This window comes from Tursiops truncatus, chromosome X (genome assembly GCF_011762595.2).
Source record: "Tursiops truncatus isolate mTurTru1 chromosome X, mTurTru1.mat.Y, whole genome shotgun sequence".
NCBI classification, from domain to species: domain Eukaryota; kingdom Metazoa; phylum Chordata; class Mammalia; order Artiodactyla; family Delphinidae; genus Tursiops; species Tursiops truncatus.
The window spans coordinates 124,716,252-124,742,313 of record NC_047055.1 but is presented as its reverse complement, the minus strand read 5'-3'; the positions used below and the strand labels follow the sequence as shown (position 1 = coordinate 124,742,313).

General features: G+C 42.0%; 1 long non-coding RNA gene across 1 annotated transcript in view; it reads right to left on the bottom strand.

Moving 5' to 3' along the window:
• The window catches only part of LOC117310137 (uncharacterized), a 241,051-nt gene that overhangs the window by 119,856 nt on the left and 95,133 nt on the right, over window positions 1-26,062 (bottom strand). The window lies entirely within an intron of this gene.

Here is a 26,062-nt window from a genome sequence, read left to right as displayed (position 1 = left end):
AAGCATTTTCACAGCCACTCCCCCCAAGCCCCCGCCCGGCACAGAGCAGACAGCGCATCATCGTTGCACCTCCGATCCCTACTGATGGGGGGGGGGCGTGGTTTACGGAGCACGTGCGTAAATGCGCGAATAGCAGCGCATCTTTCAGGGATGCGCAGACACAGAAGGCCGCGCCCGGGAGCAGAGGCGCCTGGGCTTCAAGGATCACGTTTGGCGAAGTGATGTGCTGTGCTGTGCTGTCCGGCGTTTGAAGGATCCTGAACCGCTTTACTTTCAAGGCAGAGGAGAGCGTGCAGCTTTCCAGGCCTCCCTGCGAGCAGGGGGATCCTCGGGCTTTCAGACCTCTTCCTCCTTTTCCTGGCCAAGAACGCCCCGTGGGATCCTTTGAACGCCCTGCCGGTTGCAAAGTGCCCTCGTTTTCATGGATGCCCTTGAATGAGCCCATTCACGGAAGCTTTCCCACAGCCCGGAAAGCCATCTGGGCGCGCCCGCTCGGGTTTCGCGCGTCTTGGTGCCAGAAAGAGAAGAGGCACAGGCCTCTGCTTGGCTCCTGAAAGCATTCCTGGGCTGGTGCGTCATGGGTGTGAGAAACCGCCTGAGAGGCTCGGAGGGAAGGCTGTCCCCCCGAAACAGTCCCCGAACCCACTCTGAAACGAAGCTTCTTGGAAGAACCTTACAGGATGGGGAAAGCAAGTCTTTCAGAGACTTAACACTGTTTATCAAAGTGGTGTTTATAAACAAGGGAAATGAACGGCAACTTGTCAACACCCTATTTCTTCTGCAATTTTATGTCCCAAAATATTGATGGAAGGGGTAGGGCTTTGCTTGCATAAACAAGGCCACCTAGTAGAAAATGTAACGCCTAGACTCTTCCCGAATTATCTCTGTGTTTATAAAGTCATGGGGGACAGACGGGGGGGTGGGGGTGAAGGGAGCCTGGCATTTAAAGCTTATTGTCACCATTAGGAGGGAAAACAGGTTATTCATTCTTTCATTCATACAAATGTAAGGTGTCTGGCTGTGCTTAGCAGCTAAGGGGGAACCCAGCAGTAACTGGGCACCCCTCCCCAGGGGACTTTGACAATGTCTAGAGACAGTTTCCACTGTCTGAACGGGAAGGTGGTCGCTGGCTTCTAGGGAGTGGAGGCCAGGGATGCTGCTGAACATCTTACAGTGCCCAGGACAGCCCCCCAAGGAAACTGGCATCCGACCCGGAAAGTCAGTAGTGCCGAGGTGGAGACACCCTGACGCTGAGTAAGGAGGAAACAGCCATCTCAGCCTTTAGGAGTCACTTTGGCAGGTGTCTTCGTGATATCAAAACTCAGTTCTTCCTGTCTGGTGAGAACTGTGTGCACCATGCAAAGGAAGGATTATCCAAATATCCCTCATATGCAGATCAGAGATGCAACAGGTATGTTTCAGTGGCTAAAATGTGGCTAAGTATGCAAGGTTAGAGAAACTGCATTTTCCACCTTAATCCTATCTGGATCCCACCCCCTGCCCCCCCAGGGCAGAGCCAGCTGGACCAAAACCCAAGCCCCTGAGACTAACGCATGTTTTGTCTTTGTTATTCTGTTTGCTCCATCCGACCAAACTCCCTGTCTTCCTGTCATGTTCCTGTGGTTTGCAGGGTACAAATATCCCCTGCTTGTTCTCGTGGTTGCTTTTGGTGTAACGTCTTTCCGAACCTGTACGGGTTCAGCCGATACACGACACATTAAATATTGTGATTCTACTGGTACCCTCTCCTCTTCCAAAAGTGCACCTCTACCTTCTTCATCTATTTCTAAATTTCTTGTCTCTGTCTGTATAAGGCGTCCCCCCTCATCCTTTTCCCCATATATTTCTCTCCTAATCAGTGGTAGATAGCGTGTCTCCTTTTAAAACTCATAGACAATCTGAACACTACATAGGAAACCACATTTCTACATCATCCTGATTTCTGAATCCTGCAGGGCTGGGAGCTTTAATTGCTCTCTGCGCTGCATCGCTTCCTGCCTATTCCTACATATCAAGGATTAACCCGTTGACGTGTCATCTGAGGCCACGTGAGATCTGGAAAACATGCGTGTGTCAGTCTTGACGGCTTTTTACCTCTCGCTGAACGTTCTCTGTTGAACTGAGGCTGTCTGAGGATCTCACACATCAACAGTTCTTAGCTCTCTGCTCGTATTCTTACCCACAGAATGAGCTCCTCGCTTCCCTCTCTCTACCCAGATGCTACACAGCTTTGAGTTCCAACCCAAGGCCACGGCTTCCTTCTAGTTCTAGCACCTGTGTGGCCCCGGATGATCACAGAATCTCAGAGCTGGAAAAGGATCTTGGGTGTGATCTGCTGCTATTCTTTCATTCAGTGGGTGAAAGAAAAGGAAGCAAGAGGATGTTAGCACGTTGTCAAATATCAGGCCCTAGTACTGGCAGCTTTTGTCCCGAGCTTATTTGTGGCTGCCCTGTCAGAAGGCGGGGACGGTGTCACATCCATCTTCACCTGAAGCTACATCTCACTGTGCTGAGCACGTGACGGGTGCGCATCAGTCAGGTGCAGCGTGCTTTCTGTGTATGTGCTTCAGTCTTCTATGCATGCTTCTACCAGAGGAACTCACCCTACAAACCCCATGCCAGGCAAATGTTCAGAGGGATTTGGAAATAAGCGGTGAAGTTAGCCATCAAAAGTCAAATTCAAAGCGGGGATGCAAAAGAATTCTCTTTCAGACTATTGCTTCTTTGTCTTGGTGGGCAGATTCATTTCTCCTGCCGTGGAAACTGCATTCGTTTGCATCAACTCTTGGTTACTTCCCAGAGGCAAACAGCTGGAGGCCACTGTCACCCTGGGATATACTTGCTTAAAAGTGTGCATCCCGTTTACAACCCCTCCCACATGATTCCCTTTTCCCCAAACCCAGCTACTTGCCATTTTTTTCCTTCTTCTGACACTCATTACTTAATTCCATGAATGTGTTGAGTCATGACTTCTGTTCTATTTCTAGAGAGTCGAGCCTCCCTCTTGCCTAAGAGTTATTCTCTTAAGTAACACATGAGTTTTGACACATTATATGTTTTTCTCAAAGAGAATAGAGAGTTTGTGACTCAGGTGCGTTCATTCTGGTGTAATAAAATCAGTATCTTGTTTTCTAGCTCTTATGTTATTCTGATATTCAGGGCTGCTGCAAGCGCATGTGGGAACTGGTTTTAGGGTATACGCGTTATTTCATCCAGAAATTTTAAAATATTCTTTATCTTCTTTAGGGACCACGGTCTCAGCTGCCGCTCTGCTCAGCTCAGCGTCCGGCTGCCTTGGATCCCCATCTCACATACTATAGACCTTGAGGAGCCAGAAAAAGGAGGTACGGGAATTTTCTCTTTGCTCTCCTTCTGGATAGCTCAACCACGCTCCTCTGAGAGCCTCAAGACAGAACTGAGCTTTCAACAACCACCCCAATGGAGAACGAGGCGTCCGCTGTGCTCATTTGTTATTCTAGAAATCTACCTTGAGGTTATGCAATTTACAATGCTTTTCAGGAGGAGGAAAACCACCCGAAGCATTAACATTTGTAGCCAAACCTCAGCTTGGAAGAAGTGGCCCACAAAGATGCAATCATCCCCAGCAGCTAAGCTTTGCCCTCACCTGTCCTCCAAGCCGCTCACATAGTAAGTTAAAATGCATGACTCGTAACCTCCCTGCAAACAGTTCCACCCGGGAGATACACTGCTGCTGCCACTCCCCTTAAGCTGTTAAGAGAAAAGTGCCTAGGTCGGCCATTTATAAAAATACCAACAAATAGAATTAATACAGAATCAGCCAGGAATCTGTGTCCCTCCTGAGCCATGCTTTAGGGAAGATATACCTCTCTCTAGTTTTTACCCTTTTGTCTACGCAAACTCAATTCCTCTAACACGTACTCACGAACCATGTCTTATACATGTTTTCTATCCCGTTACTGTGTGTGTGTTTTACACCCAAGAAAAGTATCATTTAATTTCCAGGTAAAGTATGAGAGAAACTAAAACGATGAAGAGAAAGACCGTGGCATGACTGCAACCAATCCTGCTAACTTAGCCCCCAGTTTAACATAGTACTACTACCGGGCTTCCCTGGTGGCGCGGTGGTTGAGAGTCCGCCTGCCGATGCAGGGGACGTGGGTTCGTGCCCCGGTCCGGGAGGATCCCACATGCCGCGGAGCGGCTGGGCCCGTGAGCCATGGCCGCTGAGCCTGCGCGTCCGGAGCCTGTGCTCCGCAGTGGGAGGGGCCCCAGCAGTGAGAGGCCCGCGTACCGCAAAAAAAAAAAAAAAAAGAAAGAAAGAAAATAGTACTACTACTACTACTATTTGAATATGTACTTTCATAAGTACCTAAGCTGTGTCATTGCTTGAGCACGGGCTATCTATTTTTCGCAGGGTGATAGGTCAAGTTTAACTGCCTGTTAGTAGACAGTCTCTTAGCTCCTGTTCCATACAGGAAATACTATACCCTGTTGTCAGAATTTTCCTTTTACCTATTCCACTTGTGGACCGGACTCAGGAAGCTCAACAACTATTGCAAACCACACAGAAATGCAAGAGTCTGCAATCCCAAAGAATTCCAACCTAAGACAGGCAGGGTTTGTTCTGGTCAAGGCAATAGTGAATTAATTGTGGTCTTACCTATTCTTTGCCTGGAAAAGAAGACACCAAACCCAGCTGCGTGAATGACCTATGTCCCTGTTATCATGCAAACCATGGAACTAAAAAGGTGCTGGTGACACGGCCAGCACATATTATTTCTAGCAAACACACACAACTGGACTCTAAAAAATGTACTTACATCATCACTGTGGAATTAGATATGGCTGAACGGGGTTTTCAACTATGATGCAGAACAGAGGGAATTCTGAATAAGTACATTCCTACTACAATATACTCACCCTAAGATGAAAGAAACGAACCCCCATAATTCGTGAACACTGTGCTTAGTAAAGTTCCTTTGAAAATATATGGAACACAAGCATTCATAGGGAACAGAAGTGCATAAATAAGTACATGATATTTTATACTGAGAGTAACTGCTTTTCAAAATTTTCTCTGTATTTATTTTACATTGGAGCAATTTAAGACGCTTTATGAGAGATTCACTCTATAGAATAGAGAACTATATTCAATATCTTGTAATAACCTATATTAGAAAATAATCTTTAAAAATATCAATATATGTATAACTGAATCAGTTTGCTGTACCCCTGAAGCTAACACAATATTATAAATCAACTACAACTTCAATTTTTAAAAAAGATAATTTATAAGAGGAACATAATAATAGGTTAATAAATTTGTATTGACTCAAAAATTAATAAACAGATATATTAAAGTTGGTTATTTTGGAAAATATGATCATATATTTTCCTTAAAATTCACAAATTGATCAAATTCCAGTAACAAGATTTACCTACAATTACTACATTTGCTATTATTATTTAATATCTAATTAGTGTTAAGAAAAATAACCTAGGAAAGTCATATATGTTCTTTCTAGAAATAAATAATTGCTAAAACAGAGTAAGTTTCCCCAATCTAAATATAAAAGGGGGCAAGTTGAAAGGTTAAAATCCAGTTTTCTACTTCCAACAAAAAGTGAAAGGCTCATTCACAAAGAAAGAACACTGCAGGCCAATATCACTGATGAACACAGATGCAAAAATCCTCAACAAAATACTAGCAAACAGAATCCAAAAGCACATTAAAAGGATCATACGCCATAATCAAGTGGGGTTTATCCCAGGAATGCAAGGATTCTTCAATATACGCAAAACAATCAACGTGATACACCATATTAACAAACTGAAGGAGAAAAACCATATGGTCATCTCAATAGATGCAGAGAAAACTTTCGACAAAATTCAACACGAATTTATGACAAAAACCCTCCAGAAAGTAGGCATAGAGGGAACCTACCTCAACATAATAAAGACCATATATGACAAACCGACAGCCAACATCGTTCTCAATGGTGAAAAACTGAAACCATTTCCCCTAAGATCAGGAATAAGACAAGGTTGTCCACTCTCAATACTATTATTCAACATAGTTTTGGAAGTTTAAACCACAGCAATCAGAGAAGAAAAAGAAATAAAAGGAATCCAAATCGGAAAAGAAGAAGTAAAGCTGTCACTGTTTGCAGATGCCATGATACTATACACAGAGAATCCTAAAGATGCTACCAGAAAACTACTAGAGCTAATGAATGAATTTGGTAAAGTAGCAGGATACAAAATTAATGCACAGAAATCTCTTGCATGCCTATACATTAATGATGAAAAATATGAAAGAGAAATTAAGGAAACACTCCCATTTACCACTGCAACAAAAAGAATAAAATACCTAGGAATAAACCTACCTAAGGAGACAAAAGACCTGTATGCAGAAAATTATAAGACACTGATGAAAGAAATTAAAGATGATACAAAAAGATGGAGAGATATACCATGTTCTTGGGTTGGAAGAATCAACATTGAGAAAATGACTCTACTACCCAAAGCAATCTACAGATTCAATGCAATCCCTATCAAACTACCACTGGCATCTTTCACAATTTGTATGGAAATTTCACAATTTGTATGGAAACACAGAAGACCCTGAATAGCCAAAGCAACCTTGAGAAAGAAAAACGGAGCTGGAGGGATCAGGCTCCCAGACTTCAGACTATACTACAAAGCTACAGTAATCAAGAGAGTATGGTACTGGCACAAAAACAGGAATATAGATCAATGGAACAGGATAGAAAGCCCAGAGATAAACCCACGTACATATGGTCACCTTATCTTTGATAAAGGAGGCAAGAATATATAATGGAGAAAAGACAGCCTCTTCATTAAATGGTGCTGGGAAAACTGGACAGCTACATGTAAAAGAATGAAATTAGAACACTCTCTAACACCATACACAAAAATAAACTCAAAATGGATTAAAGACCTAAATGTAAGGCCAGACACTATATAAAACTCTTAAAGGAAAACATAGGCAGAACACTCTATGACATAAATCACAGCAAGATCCTTTTTGACCCACCTCCTGGAGAAATGGAAATAAAAACAAAAATAAACAGATGAGACCTAATGTAACTTAAAAGCTTTTGCACAGCAAAGGAAACCATAAACAAGACCAAAAGACAACCCTCAGAATGGGAGAAAATATTTGCAAATGAAGCAACTGACAAAGGATTAATCTCCAAAATTTACAAGCAGCTCATGCAGCTCAATATCAAAAAACCAAACAACCCAATCCAAAAATGGGCAGAAGACCTAAATAGACATTTCTCCAAAGAAGATATACAGACTGCCAGCAAACACATGAAAGGATGCTCAACATCATTAATCATTAGGGAAATGCAAATCAAAACTACAATGAGGTATCACCTCACACCTGTCCGAACGTCCCTCATCAGAAAGTCTACAAACAATAAATGCTGGAGAGGGTGTGGAGAAAAGGGAACCCTCTTGCACTGCTGGTGGGAATGTAAATTGATACAGCCACTATGGAGACCAGTATTGAGGTTCCTTAAAAAACTAAAAACAGAACTACCATACGACCCAGCAATCCCACTACTGGGCATATACCTTGAGAAAACCATAATTCAGAAAGAGACACGTAACTCAATGTTCACTGCAGCACTATTTACAATAGTCAGGACATTGAAGCAACCTAAGTGTCCATCGACAGATAAATGGATAAAGAAGATGTGGCACATGTATACAATGGAATAGTACTCAGCCATAAAAAGAAACGAAACTGAGTTTTTTGTAGAGAGGTGGATGGACCTAGAGTCTGTCATAGAGAGTGAAGTAAGTCAGAAAGAGAAAAACAAATACCATATGCTAACACATATATATGGAATCTAAAAAAAAAAAATGGTTCTGAGGAACCTAGGGGCAGAGCAGGAATAAAGACACAGACATAGAGAACGGACTTGAGGACATGGGGAGGGGGAAGGGTAAGCTGGGACGAAGTGAGAGAGTGGCATGGACATCAATGCACTGCCCAAATGTAAACCAGATAGCTAATGGGAAGCAGCTGCATAGCACAGGGAGATCAGCTCGGTACTTTGTGACCCCCTAGAGGGGTGGGATAGTGAGGGTGGGAGGGAGACGCAAGAGGGAGGGGATATGGGGATATATGTATATGTATAGCTGAATCACTTTGTTATAAAGCAAAAACTAACACACCATTGTAAAGCAATTATACTCCAATAAAGATGTTAAAAAAATTGAATGGCTCAAAATTAAAAAAAGCATGAGGCCTCCTACATAATAGAATATGTGAGTCCTGAAGTTAAAGCAGAAAAACAAAATAAGTGGAAATAATTACGGATTTGGGGCTACATCTCTTTCATATCTTCATTCTCTGAGGAGCAAATGAAATAGGATTATCATTGAATAATATCAGTCAATTAATTAAAGATCCAGAATCCAAATGACAAAAGTTTAGAAAGATGAATACCAGTGCTGTCTATTTATAATTACCCTGGAGCACTTTTTAAAAAATTATTTAAAGTAGCTAAGCTCCCTGTAATTCCTGTGGGTAATCTAAGAACAGATTAATTTTTCAATTATAAATATAAACGTCTGTGTCAGGAAAAAAACAACTTTATAGTTTATGTTTTTCTTCTTTATTTAGGGTTGATTATAAGTCTATTTCTTTTTTTTAATAAATTCATTTATTTTTATTTTTGGCTGCATTGGGTCTTTGCTGCTGCACGCGGGCTTTCTCTGGTTGCGGTGAGCGAGGGTTACTCTTGGTTGCGGCGCGTGGGTTTCTCATTGCAGTGGCTTCTCTTCTTGCGGATCACAGGCTCTAGGTGCGCGGGCTTCAGTAGCTGTGGCACGTGGTCTCAGTAGTTGTGGCTCGCGAGCTCTAGAGCGCAGGCTCAGTAGTTGTGGCACACGGGCTTAGTTGCTCCGCGGCATGTGGGATCTTCTCAGACCAGGGCTCAAACCTGTGTCCCCTGCACTAGCAGGCGGATTCTTAACCACTGCGCCACGGGGGAAGCCCCTAGAAGTCTATTTCTATCTTGAGAATATTAATGCTTTTATTTTTTAAACATGGCCAACTGAATTGAATCTTACATGTTCTAAGATGACGTGTCAATGGAAATAAGACATGGTATTTTTGTTTGTTTGTTTTTTGGCTGCACTGCATGGCATGTGGGATCTTAGTTCCCCAACCAGGGATCAAACCTGTGCCCCCTGCACTGTTAGCACAAAGTTCTAACCACTGGACCAGCAGGGAATTCCCATGGTATCTTTAAAGTACAGGTTCCAAAAGCCTCGGCGTTTTGCCAAACATAGTACCAAAAAGAACATGCTCAAAGCCATTATCAACACGGAGCTAAATGTCAGAGAGGCTGAACATGGTAAGAAGGGGATTAACGCGTTTGGTCTGTCTAACAAGTAGGTAGGACAGCAAACATCCTTCAACACCAGCACCCATGTAACAAGACTTATTAAGGACAGCAAGGGCTGCGTGAGGAGAAAGCAGCATGTGTGCACTACAGGAAGAAAATTTCATGCCCACAGATGCCTCCCTGCTGGACAGCACAGAAGGCTGAACACAGGTGAGACGGAGGCTGCCATAAAGTTGGCTGCTGGTAGAAAAGGAAGAAGAAAACAAAATGGGCAAGTGCCCAGAGTATATAGGTGATGCCCTTGAATTCTGCTGATTCCAGAGGACTGACATGGTTGGGTCCCTCCAACATCAGGAACTAAAAAAGCAACCCTGAGCCATTTCAGATGAGCTACGCTCAGGAGGGCTCTTTATAAAGTTGATTGTTCTGACATCTGTGATTCCTAAGACCCCAGGGACCGGGGGAAATTTAAGCTTGCCATTCCCATGGTTACCTCCGTCAGAAAAGCGTATGTTCCAGTCCCCGAGCATTAAAACTGGGCACTAACCTCCTACTTGATGACAACTGCCCTACCTTAGCCCATGACAAAACCATGACAATGTCATCGACACTCGCTTTCTGCTAAGGCAGGTGAGAGGTCCTCCGTACTGATCCCTTTAGAGAATTTCTGTAGAGTCATTCTCAATGTGTGTGGCATCACACTGGCTGCTGGGACACACTTTTTGTTACTGGGCAGCTCTGAAGAGCCCTCAAGTCTTGGACATCAACAGAATACCAACAGAACACAGACCAATCAGAGCCTTGATAAACGCCCAGGTGTTCTTAAGTGGCAATGGAGCTTACCCCACACTAACACGGGTCTGGTCTTACACTGAAAGGTAATTTGGACACGACTGGTCAACGGAACGCGTGATTCTTACACGAAGCTACCCTGCCTGAGATTAGTGATTACAAAGGAACAAAATTACTTCTTGTGAAAAATCCTACAAATCTGCCTATTTGATGTGGGATCACCTAGCACCAGACTCTGTAGGCCATGTGAAAATATAGGCCCCGCGTTGCCAGGTCTTCCAATTTTTAAGAGAAGCATAAAATCAAATTATAAAATCAAAATTTAACCAATTTTAAATGCTAATAAATTACATTTATACAGATAGCAGTTGTCATCAGGGAAAAATGGGTGAAGGGTACATAGTATCTCTCTACTTTTTCTTGCAGCTGCATGTGAACTTATGATTATTTCAAAAAAAAAAAAGAAGAAAAGCTTACATTAAGAAAAACAACAAAATACGCCAAGACACATATTAATCAAACTGTCAAAAATTAAATAAAGAAAACATATTAAAAGCAGCAAGGGAAAAATAACACACAAGGGAATCTCCATAAGGTTAACAGCTGATCTCTCAGCAGAAACCCTACAAGCCAGAAGGGAGTGGCAGGACATACTGAAAGTGATGAAGGAGAAAAACCTGCAGCCAAGACTACTCTACCCAGCAAGGATCTCATTCAGATTTGATGGAGAAATTAAAACCTTCACAGACAAGCAAAAGCTGAGAGAGTTCAACACCACCAAACCAGCTTTACAACAAATGCTAAAGGAACTTCTCTAGGCAAGAAACACAAGAGAAGGAAAAGGCCTACAATAAAGAAACCAAAACAATTTAGAAAATGGGAATAGGAACATACATATCGATAATTACCTTAAATGTAAATGGACTAAATGCTCCCACCGAAAGACACAGACTGCCTGAATGGATACAAAAACAAGACCCATATATATGCTGTCTACAAGAGACCCAACTTCAGACCTAGAGACACATACAGACTGCAAGTAAGGGGATGGAAAAAGATATTCCATGCAAATGGAAACCAAAAGAAAGCTGGAGTAGCAATTCTCATATCAGACAAAATAGACTTTAAAATAAGGACTATTAAAAGAGACAAAGAAGGACACTACATAAAGATCAAGAGATCTATCCAAGAAGAAGACATAACAATTGTAAATATTTATGCACCCAACATAGGAGCACCTCAATACATAAGGCAAATACTAACAGCCATAAAAGGGGAAATAGACAGTAACACATTCATAGTAGGGGACTTTGACACCCCACTTTCACCAATGGACAGATCATCCAAAATGAAAATAAATAAGGAAACACAAGCTTTAAATGATACATTAAACAAGATGGACTTAATTGATATTTATAGAACACTCCATCCAAAAACAACAGAATACACATTTTTTTCAACTGCTCATGGAACATTCTCCAGGAGAGATCATATCTTGGGTCACAAATCAAGCCTTGGTAAATTTAAGAAAATTGAAATTGTATCAAGTATCTTTTCCAACCACAACGCCATGAGACCAGATATGAATTACAGGAAACGATCTGTAAAAAATACAAACACATGGAGGCTAAACAATACACTACTTAATAATGAAGTGATCACTGAAGAAATCAAAGAGGAAATAAAAAAATACCTAGAAAGAAATGACAATGGAGACACGACGACCCAAAACTTATGGGATGCAGCAAAAGCAGTTCTAAGAGGGAAGTTTATAGCAATACAAGCCCACCTTAAGAAACAGGAAACATCTCGAATAAACAACCTAACCTTGCACCTCAAGCAATTAGAGAGAGAAGAACAAAAAAAACCCAAAGCTAGCAGAAGGAAAGAGATCATAAAAATCATATCAGAAATAAATGAAAAAGAAATGAAGGAAACAACAAAGATCAATAAAACTAAAAGCTGGTTCTTTAAGAAGATAAACAAAATTGATAAACCATTAGCCAGACTCATCAAGATAAAAAGGGAGAAGACTCAAATCAATAGAATTAGAAATGAAAAAGGAGAAGTAACAACTGACACTGCAGAAATACAAAAGATCATGAGAGATTACTACAAGCAACTCTAGGCCAATAAAATGGACAACCTGGAAGAAATGGACAAATTTTTAGAAATGCACAACCTGCCAAGACTGAATCAGGAAGAAATAGAAAATATGAACAGACCAATCACAAGCACTGAAATTGAAACTATGATTAAAAATCTTCCAACAGGGGCTTCCCTGGTGGTGCAGTGGTTGAGAGTCTGCCTGCCGATGCAGGGGACGTGGGTTCGTGCCCCGGTCCGGGAAGATCCCACATGCCGCGGAGCGGCTCGGCCCATGAGCCATGGCCACTGAGCCTGTGCGTCCGGAGACTGTGCTCCACAACGGGAGAGGCCACAACAGTGAGAGGCCCGCGTATCGCAAAAAAAAAAATCTTCCAACAAACAAAAGCCCAGGACCAGATGGCTTCACAGGCGAATTCTATCAAACATTTAGAGAAGAGCTATCACCTATCCTTCTCAAATTCTTCCAAACTATAGCAGAGGGAGGAACACTCCCAAATTCATTCTACGAGGCCACCACCACTTTAATACCAAAACCAGACAAGGATGTCACAAAGAAAGAAAACTACAGGCCAATATCACTGATGAACATAGATGCAAAAATCCTCAACAAAATACTAGCAAACAGAATCCAACAGCACATTAAAAGGATCATACACCATGATCAAGTGGGGTTTATTCCAGGAATGCAAGGATTCTTCAATATACGCAAATCAATCAATGTGATAAACCATATTAACAAATTGAAGGAGAAAAGCCATATAATCATCTAAATAGATGCAGAGAAAGCTTTTGACAAAATTCAACACCATTTATGATAAAAACCCTGCAGAAAGTAGGCATAGAGGGAACTTTCCTCAACATAATAAAGGCCATATATGACAAACCGACAGCCAACATCATCCTCAATGGTGAAAAACTGAAAGCATTTCCACTAAGATCATGAACAAGACAAGGTTGCCCACTCTCACCACTCTTATTCAATATAGTTTTGGAAGTTTTAGCCACAGCAATCAGAGAAGAAAAGGAAATAAAAGGAATCCAAATCGGAAAAGAAGAAGTAAAGCTGTCACTGTTTGCAGATGACATGATACTATACACAGAGAATCCTAAAGATGCTACCAGAAAACTACTAGAACTAATCAATGAATGTGGTAAAGTTGCAGGATACAAAATTAATGCAGAGAAATCTCTTGCATTCCTATACACGAATGATGAAAAATCTGAAAGTGAAATCAAGAAAACACTCCCATTTACCACTGCAACAAAAAGAATAAAATATCCAGGAATAAACCTACCTAAGGAGACGAAAGACCTGTATGCAGAAAATTATAAGACAGTGATGAAAGAAATTAAAGATGATACAAATAGATGGAGAGATATACCATGTTCTTGGATTGGAAGAATCAACATTGTGAAAATCACTCTACTACCCAAAGCAATCTACAGATTCAATGCAATCCCTATCAAACTACCACTGGCATTTTTCACAGAACTAGAACAAAAAATTTCACAATTTGTATAGAAACACAAAAGACCCCGAAATGCCAAAACAATCTTGAGAACGAAAAACGGAGCTGGAGGAATCAGGCTCCCTGACTTCAGACTATACTACAAAGCTACAGTAATCAAGATAGTATGGTACTGGCACAAAAACAGAAAGATAGATCAATGGAACAGGATAGAAAGCCCAGAGATAAACCCACGCACATATGGTCACCTTATCTTTGATAAAGGAGGCAGGAATGTACAGTGGAGAAAAGACAGCCTCTTCAATAAGTGGTGCTGGGAAAACTGGACAGGTACATCTAAAAGTATGAGATTAGGTCACTCCCTAACACCATACACAAAAATAAGCTCACAATGGATTAAAGACCTAGATGTAAGGCCAGAAACTATCAAATCTTAGAGGAAAACATAGGCAGAACACTCTAGGACATAAATCACAGCAAGATCCTTTTTGACCCACCTCCTAGAGATATGGAAATAAAAACAAAAATAAACAAATGGGACCTAAGGAAACTTCATAGCTTTTGCACAGCAAAGGAAACCATAAACAAGACCAAAGGACAACCCTCAGAATGGGAGAAAATATTTGCAAATGTAGCAACTGACAAAGGATTAATCTCCAAAATTTATAAGCAGCTCATGCAGCTCAATAACAAAAAAACAAACAACGCAATCCAAAAATGGGCAGATGACCTAAAGAGACATTTCTCCAAAGAAGATATACAGACTGCCAACAAACACATGAAAGAATGCTCAACATCATTAATCATTAGGGAAATGCAAATCAAAACTACAAAGAGATATCACCTCACACCAGTCAGAATGACCATCATCAAAAAATCTAGAAACAATAAATGCTGGAGAGGGTGTGGAGAAAAGGGAACACTCTTTCACTGCTGGTGGGAATGTGAATTGGTACAGCCACTGTGGAGAACAGTATTGAGGTTCCTTAAAAATCTAAAAACAGAACTACCATACGACCCAGCAATCCCACTACTGGGCATATACCCTGAGAAAACCAAAATTCAAAAAGAGTCATGTACCAAAATGTTCACTGCAGCTCTATTTACAATAGCCCAGAGATGGAAACAACCTAAGTGCCCATCATCAGATGAATGGATAAAGAAGATGTGGCACATATATAGAATGGAATATTACTCAGCCATAAAAATAAATGAAACTGAGCTATTTGTAATGAGGTGGATAGACCTAGAGTCTGTCATACAGAGTGAAGTAAGTCAGAAAGAGAAAGACAAATACCGTATGCTAACACATATATATGAATTTAAGGAAAAAAATGTCATGAAGAACCTAGGGGTAAGACAGGAATAAAGACACAGATCTACTGGAGAACGGACTTGAGGATATGAGGAGGGGGAAGGGTGAGGTGTGACAAAGCGAGAGAGAGGCATGGACATATATACACTACCAAACGTAAGGTAGATAGCTAGTGGGAAGCAGCCGCATAGCAAGGGATATCAGCTCGGTGCTTTGTGACCACCTGGAGGGGTGGGATAGGGAGGGTAGGAGGGTGGGAGACGCAAGAGGGAAGAGATACGGGAACATGTGTATATGTATAACTGATTCACTTTGTTATAAAGCAGAAACTAACACTCCACTGTAAAGCAATTATACCCCAATAAAGATGTTAAAAAAAAAATAGAACTGAATCCTACTGAATCTTCAAAATTATATTGAAAAATTTTGCATACACCCAACCTCAGAAGGAAAAACAGAAATTACAAATTTCTTTGAGAGTCAAGAAAAGTACAATACAAGAACGTTTATTCAATAAGACTTTAGATGAAGCTTTCAAAAGTGAATAAATCCAATTAAAGCTTTTTTTGTTTTGTAAAAAAAAAAAAAAAGAAAGAAAGAAAAAGAACAACAACGACAAAATACTGTGAAAAACACCTCAACACTGTTAGCTGGGAACTCTGTAATCTCTGATGTATAAAATGATGGCTCTGGCTGAACTGCCATGATATGACTGTTCTCTTTTTTGTGGTTACTGTTGCCATACATTTGTTCTGGCAAATAACTGACCTCATGAAAGGTTTTACCTTTAAATTTGGCAAAAAGCATCTTATATTTGTAATGTATACCCATGATTCACTGAATGATAAAGTGTGTGGGTCTTGGAATTCCCTACTGGTTTCCAAGGAGGCATGTCCTTTGACACTCTGTAATAGTGTTTTTTTAACAAAAATATGGATTTGAGTACAAAAATGAACTCAGGCTGTGTAGGTAGAAGCTATAAGGGACTCTTACCCAAGGTTCAAAAATGCTTGTCCAGGGCTTCCCTGGTGGCGCAGTGGTTGAGAGTCCGCCTGCCGATGCAGGGGACACGGGTTCGTGCCCCGGTCCGGGAAGATCCCACATGCCGCAGAGCGGCTGGGCCCATGACCCATGGCCGCTGAGCCTGCGCGTCCGGAGCCTGTGCTCCGCAACGGGAGAGGCCACAACAGTGAGAGGCCCGCGTACTTCATAAAAAAAAAAAAAAAAAAAAAAAAAAAGCTTGTCCAAAGCTAACTGTAAAACAAATTAAAATTATATTTGAATTATAGACTTTGTGCATCATAACGCAGAATTTGGGAATCCACTTTCCCACGCAAGTCTAAACTTTGTTTCCTGCGGTGTTTATGTAATTTTCACATTTAATAAATTTGGCTGGTCTCTCTGAGGAGCTTCTGGCATCGCTATTTTTTGAGATACATTTTTGACTTTCTAAGTTTGCTCGTAAATGTGTGGAGGATTCCAGAGTTCTGCTGATTTGGATCCTGAAGTGTGTATATACCTTCATTTGCAAATGTAGCAACTGACAAAACTGCTGATTTGGATCCTGAAGGTGTACATATCTTCATTTGTACATGAGAATAGCAGTTTTATCAGTTCACTTAGTTATGATTAAGGTCCGGGCCATCAGTTCCTATTAGCCAAAATCTAAAATGTGATAACACCAGTGAAAATGGCCATCATGAAAACACTCTACAAATAGCAAATGCTGGAGAGGGTGTGGAGAAAAGGGCACCCTCCTACACTGCTGGTGGGAATGCACATTGGTATAGCCACTATGGAAAACATACATGTAGGTTCCTCAAAAAACTAAATATAGCTGCCATATGATCCTGTAATCCCACTCCTGGGTATATATCCAGAGAAAACCATAATTCAAAAAGATGCATGTGTTGGTGGGAATGTAAACTGATACAGCCACTGTGGAGAACAGTATGGAGGTTCCTTAAAAAACTACAAATAGAACTACCATACGACCCAGCAATCCCACTACTGGGCATATACCCTGAGAAAACCATAATTCAAAGAGTCATGTACCAAAATGTTCATTGCAGCTCTATTTACAGTAGCCAGGACATGGAAGCAACCTAAGTGTCCATCATCGGATGAATGGATGAAGAAGATGTGGCACATATATACAACGGAATATTACTCAGCCATAAAAAGAAATGAAATTGAGATATTTGTAGTGAGGTGGATGGACCTAGAGTCTGTCATACAGAGTGAAGTAAGTCAGAAAGAGAAAAACAAATACCGTATGCTAATACATATATATATGGAATCTAAGGAAAAAAATAGGTCATGAAGAACCTAGGTGTAAGATGGGAATAAAGACTCAAACCTACTAGAGAATGGACTTGAGGTTATGGGGAGGGGGAAGGGTAAGCTGTGACAAAGTGAGAGAGTGGCATGGACATATATACACTACCAAACATAAAATAGATTGCTAGTGGGAAGCAGCCACATAGCACAGGGAGATCAGCTCAATGCTTTGTGACCACCTAGAGGGGTGGGATAGGGAGGGTGGGAGGGAGGGAGATGCAAGAGATATGGGAACATATGTATATGTATAACTGATTCACTTTGTTATAAAGCAGAAATTAACACACCATTGTAAAGCAATTATACTCCAATAAAGATGTTAGAAAAAAAAAAGATGCATGTACCCCAATGTTCACTGCAGCACTATTTACAAGAGCCAAGACATGGAAGCAACCTAAGTGTCTATCAACAGATGAATGGATAAAGAAGATGTGGTACATATATACAATGGAATACTACTCAGCCATAAAAAAGAATGAAATAATGCCATTTGCAGGGACATGGACGGACCTAGAGATTATCATCGTGATGATCATACTAAGGGAAGTAAGTCAGAAAGAGAAAGACAAACACCATATGATGTCACTTATATGTGGAAGCTAAAAAAAATGGCACAAATGAGCTAATCTACAAAACAGAAACAGACTCACAGACCTAGAGAACAGACTTCTGGTTGTCAGCAGTGGCGTGGTTGGGGAGAGACAGATTGGGAGTTTGGGATTAGCAGATGCAAACTATTACATACAGAATGGATAAAAAACAAGGTCCTACTGTAGAGCACAGGGAACTCTATTCAATATCCTATGATAAACCATAATGGAAAATATGAAAGAATGTGTGTGTGCCTATGTACATATATAGACACACACACATTACATATATATGTATAACTGAATTACTTTGCTATACAGCAGAAACTAACACAACACTGTAAATCAACTACACTTCATGTTTAATGTGACTATATACAGTAAAAAGCACAGGAGACTGACTATCGGAAGACGTCGTTTGGGAACCGGCAGTAACACTGCTTCACGGGTTAAGGTAAACTTGGGGAAGAGAAATAACACCTAATGCTCACTGGGCACGTACTGCACCAGGCTCTCTGTTAATTACTTTTATCGGCTCATCTAATTCTTTCTTCAATCCTGAGAGGGAAAGCTGTGTCCTATATTTTCTCTCAGGGAGAAGATGAAGAAATTGTGATTCAGATGGGTTAACTGGCTTTCCTAGAGAGACTCTTCTGTGTAGCTGGAACTGACTCCAAAGTTATGCTGTCAAATGCTCCAAAAAGCTGCCTAAAAAATTGTTGCAGTTATTTCTTCATCTCCTTCTCTGTTAAAACAAAAACAAAAACCTTTTACCTCCTTGCACAAAGTGTTTGGGATCCAGGGATATTTAAGAAGATACGGTAAACTTCAAATCACTATAACAATATGAGGCGTTACGTTTATCATTTTAAACGTACAGGCAATTTTTTCGTTTATGTTGGAAAATGTGTCTGGTCAAAGAACCAGGACTGGATCTCTTTTCGGAACACACTTCCTGGTGGATAACTAATAATTCCACCCAGAAAAGTAAAATGGGAGGCTGGGAAAATCTGATATGCACACAGAGGGTATTTCTGTTGATCAGAGCTCCTGGCTGTAGGGCACACAATACTGTGCCGAATGTAACGCGAAAAACATACATGTTTAAGTGCAGTTTACTCAGTCTTCCCAAACTTTCCTGGCAAGGGGGATTATTTTTTTATGGAATACTAATTTGTTAAGGCTGCTATAACAAAGGACCACAGACTGGGCGGCTTCAACAACAGACATTTATGTCTCCCAGTCCTGGAGGCAGGAAGTATGAGATCCAGGTGTCAGCAGGGCTGGTTCCTCCCGAGGCCTCTCTCCTGGGAGTGTAGACGGCCGTCTCCTCCCTGTGTCCTCACGTGGTCGTCCCTCTGTGCGTGTCTGTGTCCTGACCTCCTCTTCTTATAAGGACACCAGTCCTATGGGATCAGGACCCACCCTAATGACCTCATTTTACCTTAATGACCTCTTGAAAGACCCTGGCTCCAAACATAGTCATATTCTGAGGTCCTGATGAGGACTTCGACATGTATTTGCGGGGGTGGGCACGATGCAGCCCATCCGTAGCAAATACCCACTAACACTCTTCAGAACAGTAATCCTGAGGACACACTGCACATGCAGGTGTTGAAGACAGTCAAGACTTCCTTGAAGTGGCTCTGAAAATGGTCTGCAGGGATTTGCATTAAGCACAGTGTTTGCTCCACCATCCAAAGCCATCAGTTCCTCTTGGACGTAACTGCCAAGAACATTAATAAGAACACTTAGGGGTTCCCATAGCGTTCCCTTATCGAGTTGGCGTACCTGTTCTTAAAAATTTATTCTCTAACAAACAGACCCTTCAAACAGATCTTCCGTTTCATGTAAAATAAGAATCTACCATCCAAATATTCACAGCAATGCCGGCACTTTGCCTGTTAACTCAGGATCACAAAACGTCTCCAGCATACTCCTCGGCCCGTTTGGTCAGCCCTTGGGATTATAACTCGAAAGATCGTTAAGTCCCGAGTTCCCTGGGACTATCGGAGGGAGAGAGATGCTTGGAGATGTGCTCTGAATCATGCACCCCTATTAAAGCAATTATTGGATCAACTATAAAGTCAGCTGGATAAACTCGGAAAGGGAAAATCCTCTTAACTTCCCTTCGCCTGTAATGAGTTCACGTGCCTTCTCTCCTGGAGATCACATTTACCTGACAGAATCATGTCGAGAGCTGGCCAAGCTTGAAATTACTGAATGGAAACGTCTCATTTTGAAAGTCCACAAGACTGATTCTCCACAAAGCCTTTCTGTGGGAAATAACACGCCGTCATTCAGAAATTAATGGTGACAACAGCTGTCCGTATCACTTCGCCAGGCTACCTACTGGTGGGCTTTTGTGGTGTGTGTGCCAGTGAGTAGCAGATAAGGTGGAGGGAGATTAGAACCCTTTCAGTAAACCGTAGGAAGCTCTTGACAAGACGAACCCTTTTGTACTTGCAAGGGTTAATGAAAGCAAGTTAAGGAATGTCAACTTGTCTCTGCGTTCGTAAGAGCAAAAGAGAAAGTTGAAATTATTCCTTGTGGTCCAGCAAGGGATGGAGAAGAAGTGCTTTGCACCTGCTCACCTTGGGCAACCTCCAGCAGGAGAGTGTGCAGGATGCCACTTTCAAGTGAGGTCTTTAAAACTGCACGGAACACCTGAATCTCTTGCCTTCTTAATGGACCTAAGACATTACCCTTTCCAGGAGAACCTGGATTTTCAAACCGTTTTCTCTTTGTTTCCCAAAGAACAGGCTTACTCTATCACCAGTTAAGTGGAGAATCAAGAGTGCTTTTCTTTTATTTCGTAATGCTTTTTACTGACACACTGATGCAAGAACCTGAACTCCACTATTTAGTCATGCTTTCGCTATAAGTTTAAGCTGGGGGTCCAGCCTCAGATGCGTCCAGTATCAGGAAAGCAAACACATTTTAGACAAAATTATCATGTATCATGGAAAACGCCGGGAATTTAGTGTTCCGTTTTCTGGAGAATGTAATTAAGATTGCATTATATTTCTGAAATAGTTTTTTGTTTTTGTTTTTGCAGTACGCGGGCCTCTCACTGCTATGGCCTCTCCTGTTGCGGAGCACAGGCTCCGGATGCACAGGCCCAGCGACCACGGCTCACGGGCCCAGCCGCTCCACGCATGTGGGATCCTCCTGGACCGGGGCACGAACCCGTGTCCCCTGCATCAGCAGGGGGCCTCCCAACCACTGCACCACCAGGGAAGCTCTCTGAAATCGTTGAATGTAAAATTTCTCGAATCACTCAATAAGCCTCTACCATTTGTTTGAACCCACTGTATAGGTCTGTCGTTTGTTTACCCTATCTGAACTGATATGTAGGATTTTGTATGTCGGAAAATACAGTTAAGGCAAATAGTTCCTTGTGCATACTTGAAAGACTATTTTCTTGCATGTAGGTGATCTGAAGCAGTGCAGAATATACGAAAACTACAGGCTGCCTTAAGTGTCATAAAACTGGCCACACACCAAATGCATCCAGTATTCACCGAATCAAAGGTACGTTTTATTTACTTGCCTCCAAAGGTAACCAAAGGTACGTTTTATTTATTTATGTTTCTTTTTAATTAATCTGTATCTGTGACAAATTTTAAAGCGGAATGTGACTTGAGCACTACATTTCCATTGACGAAACTTGCTCTGAGCTACTTAATATAAAACGTACCACCTTGAAAAGTAACACGCGATGTTAGCGATAATATTTACATTGCTCAAATCTGTAACATTGGAAATGTCTTCTCCATCTTTTGTTCTCCAATCTACTCTTCTTGTTTGTGACATGACATCAAAAGTTAGGAGAATTCGACCTTTTCCTTTTCTAGGCAGTAGGTTTTCTCTTCATCTTCGAAGCGCGCTCTCTCTCAGATGCATCCTTTGTTATTTTTATTCTCATTCATTTATTCATATATCCATCCAGTTGTCGAGCCATTCATCCATCCATTTAGGTAGCATTTAAGCACTATCTTTGGGATGGGGAATTTTACGTACCGGATAAACCCAATCGTTCAAGAACAGTGCTGACGTTTTTTGTTTTTTGGTTTTTTTTTTTGCGGTACGTGGGCCTCTCACTGCTGTGGCCTCTCCCGTTGCGGAGCACAGGCTCCGGACGCGCAGGCTCAGCGGCCATGGCTCACGGGCCCAGCCGCTCCGCGGCTTGTGGGATCTTCCCGGACCGGGGCACGAACCCGCGTCCCCTGCATCGGCAGGCGGACTCTCAACCACTACGCCACCAGGGAAGCCCAGTGCTGACGTTCTGAGCACTGGGAATTAAGTAGTTAAAAGCAAAACAGACTAGAGGACACATCCCAACTGAGTGTATCAATCAAAACCACATGCTGTCCAATACGGGACTGCTATTGCAGGCTCTATGTGGTTGCCTTTAGACTGTTGTCTTAACGTCATTTGGCTTCAGAGTAAAGATGGCTTTCATGTACCTTTAGAAGGTCAGTGATGCCGGGTGATGGTGAAATGGGGGCAGCCCCTGCACCACAGAGAGACCGTCCCAGAAATCTTCTACAGTCAAAGGGTAAGACAGCATTCTGTGCGTCGAGAGGACCAGATGCTTCTGTGGGTGCTCTGTACTGGGTGAAACACGCTCCGGGAAAGTAAGAAAAACAGGAGCAAATGCAACTCGGCCAGAAGGTGAAAAAGACCTCGAGTCATTGACTATGTGAGAACCCTGCTCAGGCGCGGAGCAGTCGCGAGAACTTGGATAAGCCTTGGATCCCTTCCACTCTCCTCAGTTTTCTCAGCTGTAAAACGAGAACTGGGCTGGGGTGTGGGGTGAGCTGGAATAAGAAAGTACAACAAGGGCACTGGAAGCTGTGATGATTCTGTACCTCGATCTCAGCGTGGTTTGAATGAATACCTTGTCAGACATGAGAATCTGCTGGGACAAACAGTGTTGGCCATTCTTCTTCGTTGGCGTGTATGAGACAGACTGTGTTTGGTTATCTCAATACCATATATACCACAACGTGTCATGCCGTCACCTTGTTTCAGAATCTCTTGCAGTAACAAGGTCTTCTCTGTTTCAGTAACAACACACATTTAAAATTGCTTACCCTTTCCTCAGTTTCTCAAAGTTTGACATTCAAGTTGGTCACAATAGCGCACAGCGTGGTTTCCATGGAGACTGAAATCTTTCTTTTCTTCCCATGTTTCCGTACAATTAACCACAATGCAGGTCAAAGAGCACAGAGAGCGTTATCTGTGGAGCGCAGCAGGTTTATTGGGGTCTCTCTTACCACAATTCCAAATGTGTCTTTTAGGATCTTCCTGGGAAAGTGGCATGTGTTGGTTATGCAGTGCTATCCAGACGTACCCTCACCTTCGATCTTGCTAGATGCTGAATACAATCAATGAAGCGCTGGCTGAAATCTGAACTTAGAACACAGCCCATCAAATGATGGCTTCTTATGGCTAAACAATGCAGAGACCTGTTATTGTAAATTCTAATAATTCTACTTTGAAAAACTCTAATAGCTCTAAATGAAAAGTCACTGAAGATTATTATCAGAGATGCGGGCCAGGCTTTTATTTCTGGCAATAAAACTAGACTTGGATTTAGAAGAATGAGGTCCTACCTGTGTCACTAACTATATTTATAACTTCTAGCAGGTCACCTGAAATCTTTCACTTTCACATTTCTCATCTTTAAAATAAGGAAATTGCATTAAACCTCTCTATCAGTGACTCTTATCCTGAGATTTTTTTAAGCCTATGGTTTGGACACTTTTATTTGCAAATGAAATTGAAGAGATAAAATTCATGGTAGAAACTGCATTGACTGCACGGTGTTCTATTGTTTTTCGATCATTTGCCTTAAAATGCCTCTTTATAAGCAGCAGTAATATATTTATGTATGAAAATTCACTTTACTTGCCACCTCATGTGGAAAGGTAGCATTTTAAGGCCCGTGTCAGAAATCTAGAAGTATCCATAAGGGATATATTCCAAATATAATTTTGAAATCTGTAACAGAAGTTCCTTATTTATCATAAAACATATTAGGAATAACTTTTCTCTGGTGATGGATGGAGACAAGGTCTGTGGCTTTCCCGTGTGGTAGGCAGAATAACGCCTGGCTCCAAAGATGCTCACGTATTAATGCCAGTACCCGTGACAATGTTCCCTCACACGACAAAGGGGAATTTAGGTGACAGATGGAATTAAAATTGCTCATCAGCTGACCTTGAAATAGGGAGATTCTCCTGGCTTATCCAAGTGGACTCAAGAGAAGCCTAAAGGTCTTTAAAAGTGGAAGAGGGAACTTCCCTGGTGGTCCAGTGGTTAGGACTCAGCGCTGTCACTGCCCGGGCCTGGCTTCAATCCCTGGTCGGGTAGCTAAGGTCCCACAGGCTGTGTGGTGGCCCGGGGTAGCAGGTGGGGTGGGGAGTGGACGAGGGAAGCAGAAGAGGTCAGAGTGGTGCAGTGTGAGGACTCCAACTGTGGTTGCTGGCCTGGAAGATGAAGGACGGACGGGACCACAAGTCAAGGAATGCAGGCAGCCTCTAGGTACCGGAAAGGGCAAAACACACATTCTCCCCTACAGCCTCTGGAAAGAAGGAAGCCTTGCCCACACCTTGCTACGAGCCTACTGAGACCATGCTGGACCTCTAACCTACAGAACAGTGAGATAATGAATGATGGCTATTTTAAGCCATCACGCGAGTGTCAAGGTATCTGAGCAGCCATGAAGAACGAATACACCAAGCAAATGTGCATGCTTCTGACGGACTGGCCAGCTCCGAACCCAGTTCCTCAGGACAATGTTCTTGGTCTACAATCCTGTTAGTCTCCTGCCACGTCCCTCCCCCCAACAGACAGACAGACACACACACACACACACTTCAAAGGGAGACTTTTGCCCGCATCAACCTAAATCGTGCCTAACCCTGTCTTCTCCAGAATAAGCACAGGGAACTCGACTCAGTACTCTATAATAACCACCAGGGAAAAGAACCTGAAAAAGAATGGATACATGTATATGTATACGTGATTCACTCTGCTGTACATCTGAAATGAATGCAACACTGTCAATCAACTAGACTCCCATAAAATTAAAAAATATGTATCATTCTTTCTTGATGCGTATCTTTTGTGGAAAGGGCTTGTGTCTGAAGACAGAGACTGGAGACTTTCTTGAGTTCCTGAAAATGTGCCTGTTGGGCTATGAACGTGTGTACCGTTGGCAGGGCTGATCTTCGTGGTGACTCAATCACCTGACAGCCAAGGTACTGGGCTGATATTAGGTCCAAGATTCTCCAGAGATGATGTAAAATGGAGAAAACAGATGCTAAACATGGCTCCTGCACTTACCTGAGAGTCGCCAAGCTAAGTTAGCCTAGGTCAGGTGAGAAAAAAAAAAGGAAGACTATGGGTTTCACCATAGTTAATCTAATACAAAGGAACATGTTCTGTTCACTACCGTCAGCACTGCGGACAGATTTCGCAAACACTTAATTCGTAAATGAGCATTCTGGAAATCGACAGTTTTCACTAATTTGGACTGAGCTTCTCCATCACTTAGCCCCAAGTCATTAATATCATATTGCCACTAATTGGCTACAATACTAATCAGCCTGAGGTCAATTATACACATAATAGAACTCACATGAACATTCTACTCATTATTGGGAATCAAATCCTCATCTTCATTGATGATAACTAGTGACAACATGCATACTAATTGGGATATGCAACACTGAGATGAAGGGGGTAGGTAATCCCATCCTTTATTTTTAAAGCAATCTCTTTTACCACCTTCTAGATTTAAACTCCGTGACTGCGGAGGCTATCTTTTGCTTGCTTTGGTGTCTTTCAAAATGCCTACCCAGTGTCTTGGTTAGCCGTGCAAATATTTAAATGGAATGAATCAAAAGCACATGTGGTCCTTTCTGAGTAGAAACAGGATGAGAAAACAAATAAAAAATAATGCAGGCAGGTACTTTCTGATGGGAGGGGGCAGAGGCAGAGAGGGGACATTGGGGATATATGCTAAAGACTAAGAATGAATAACAAAGATGTATTCTACACCTA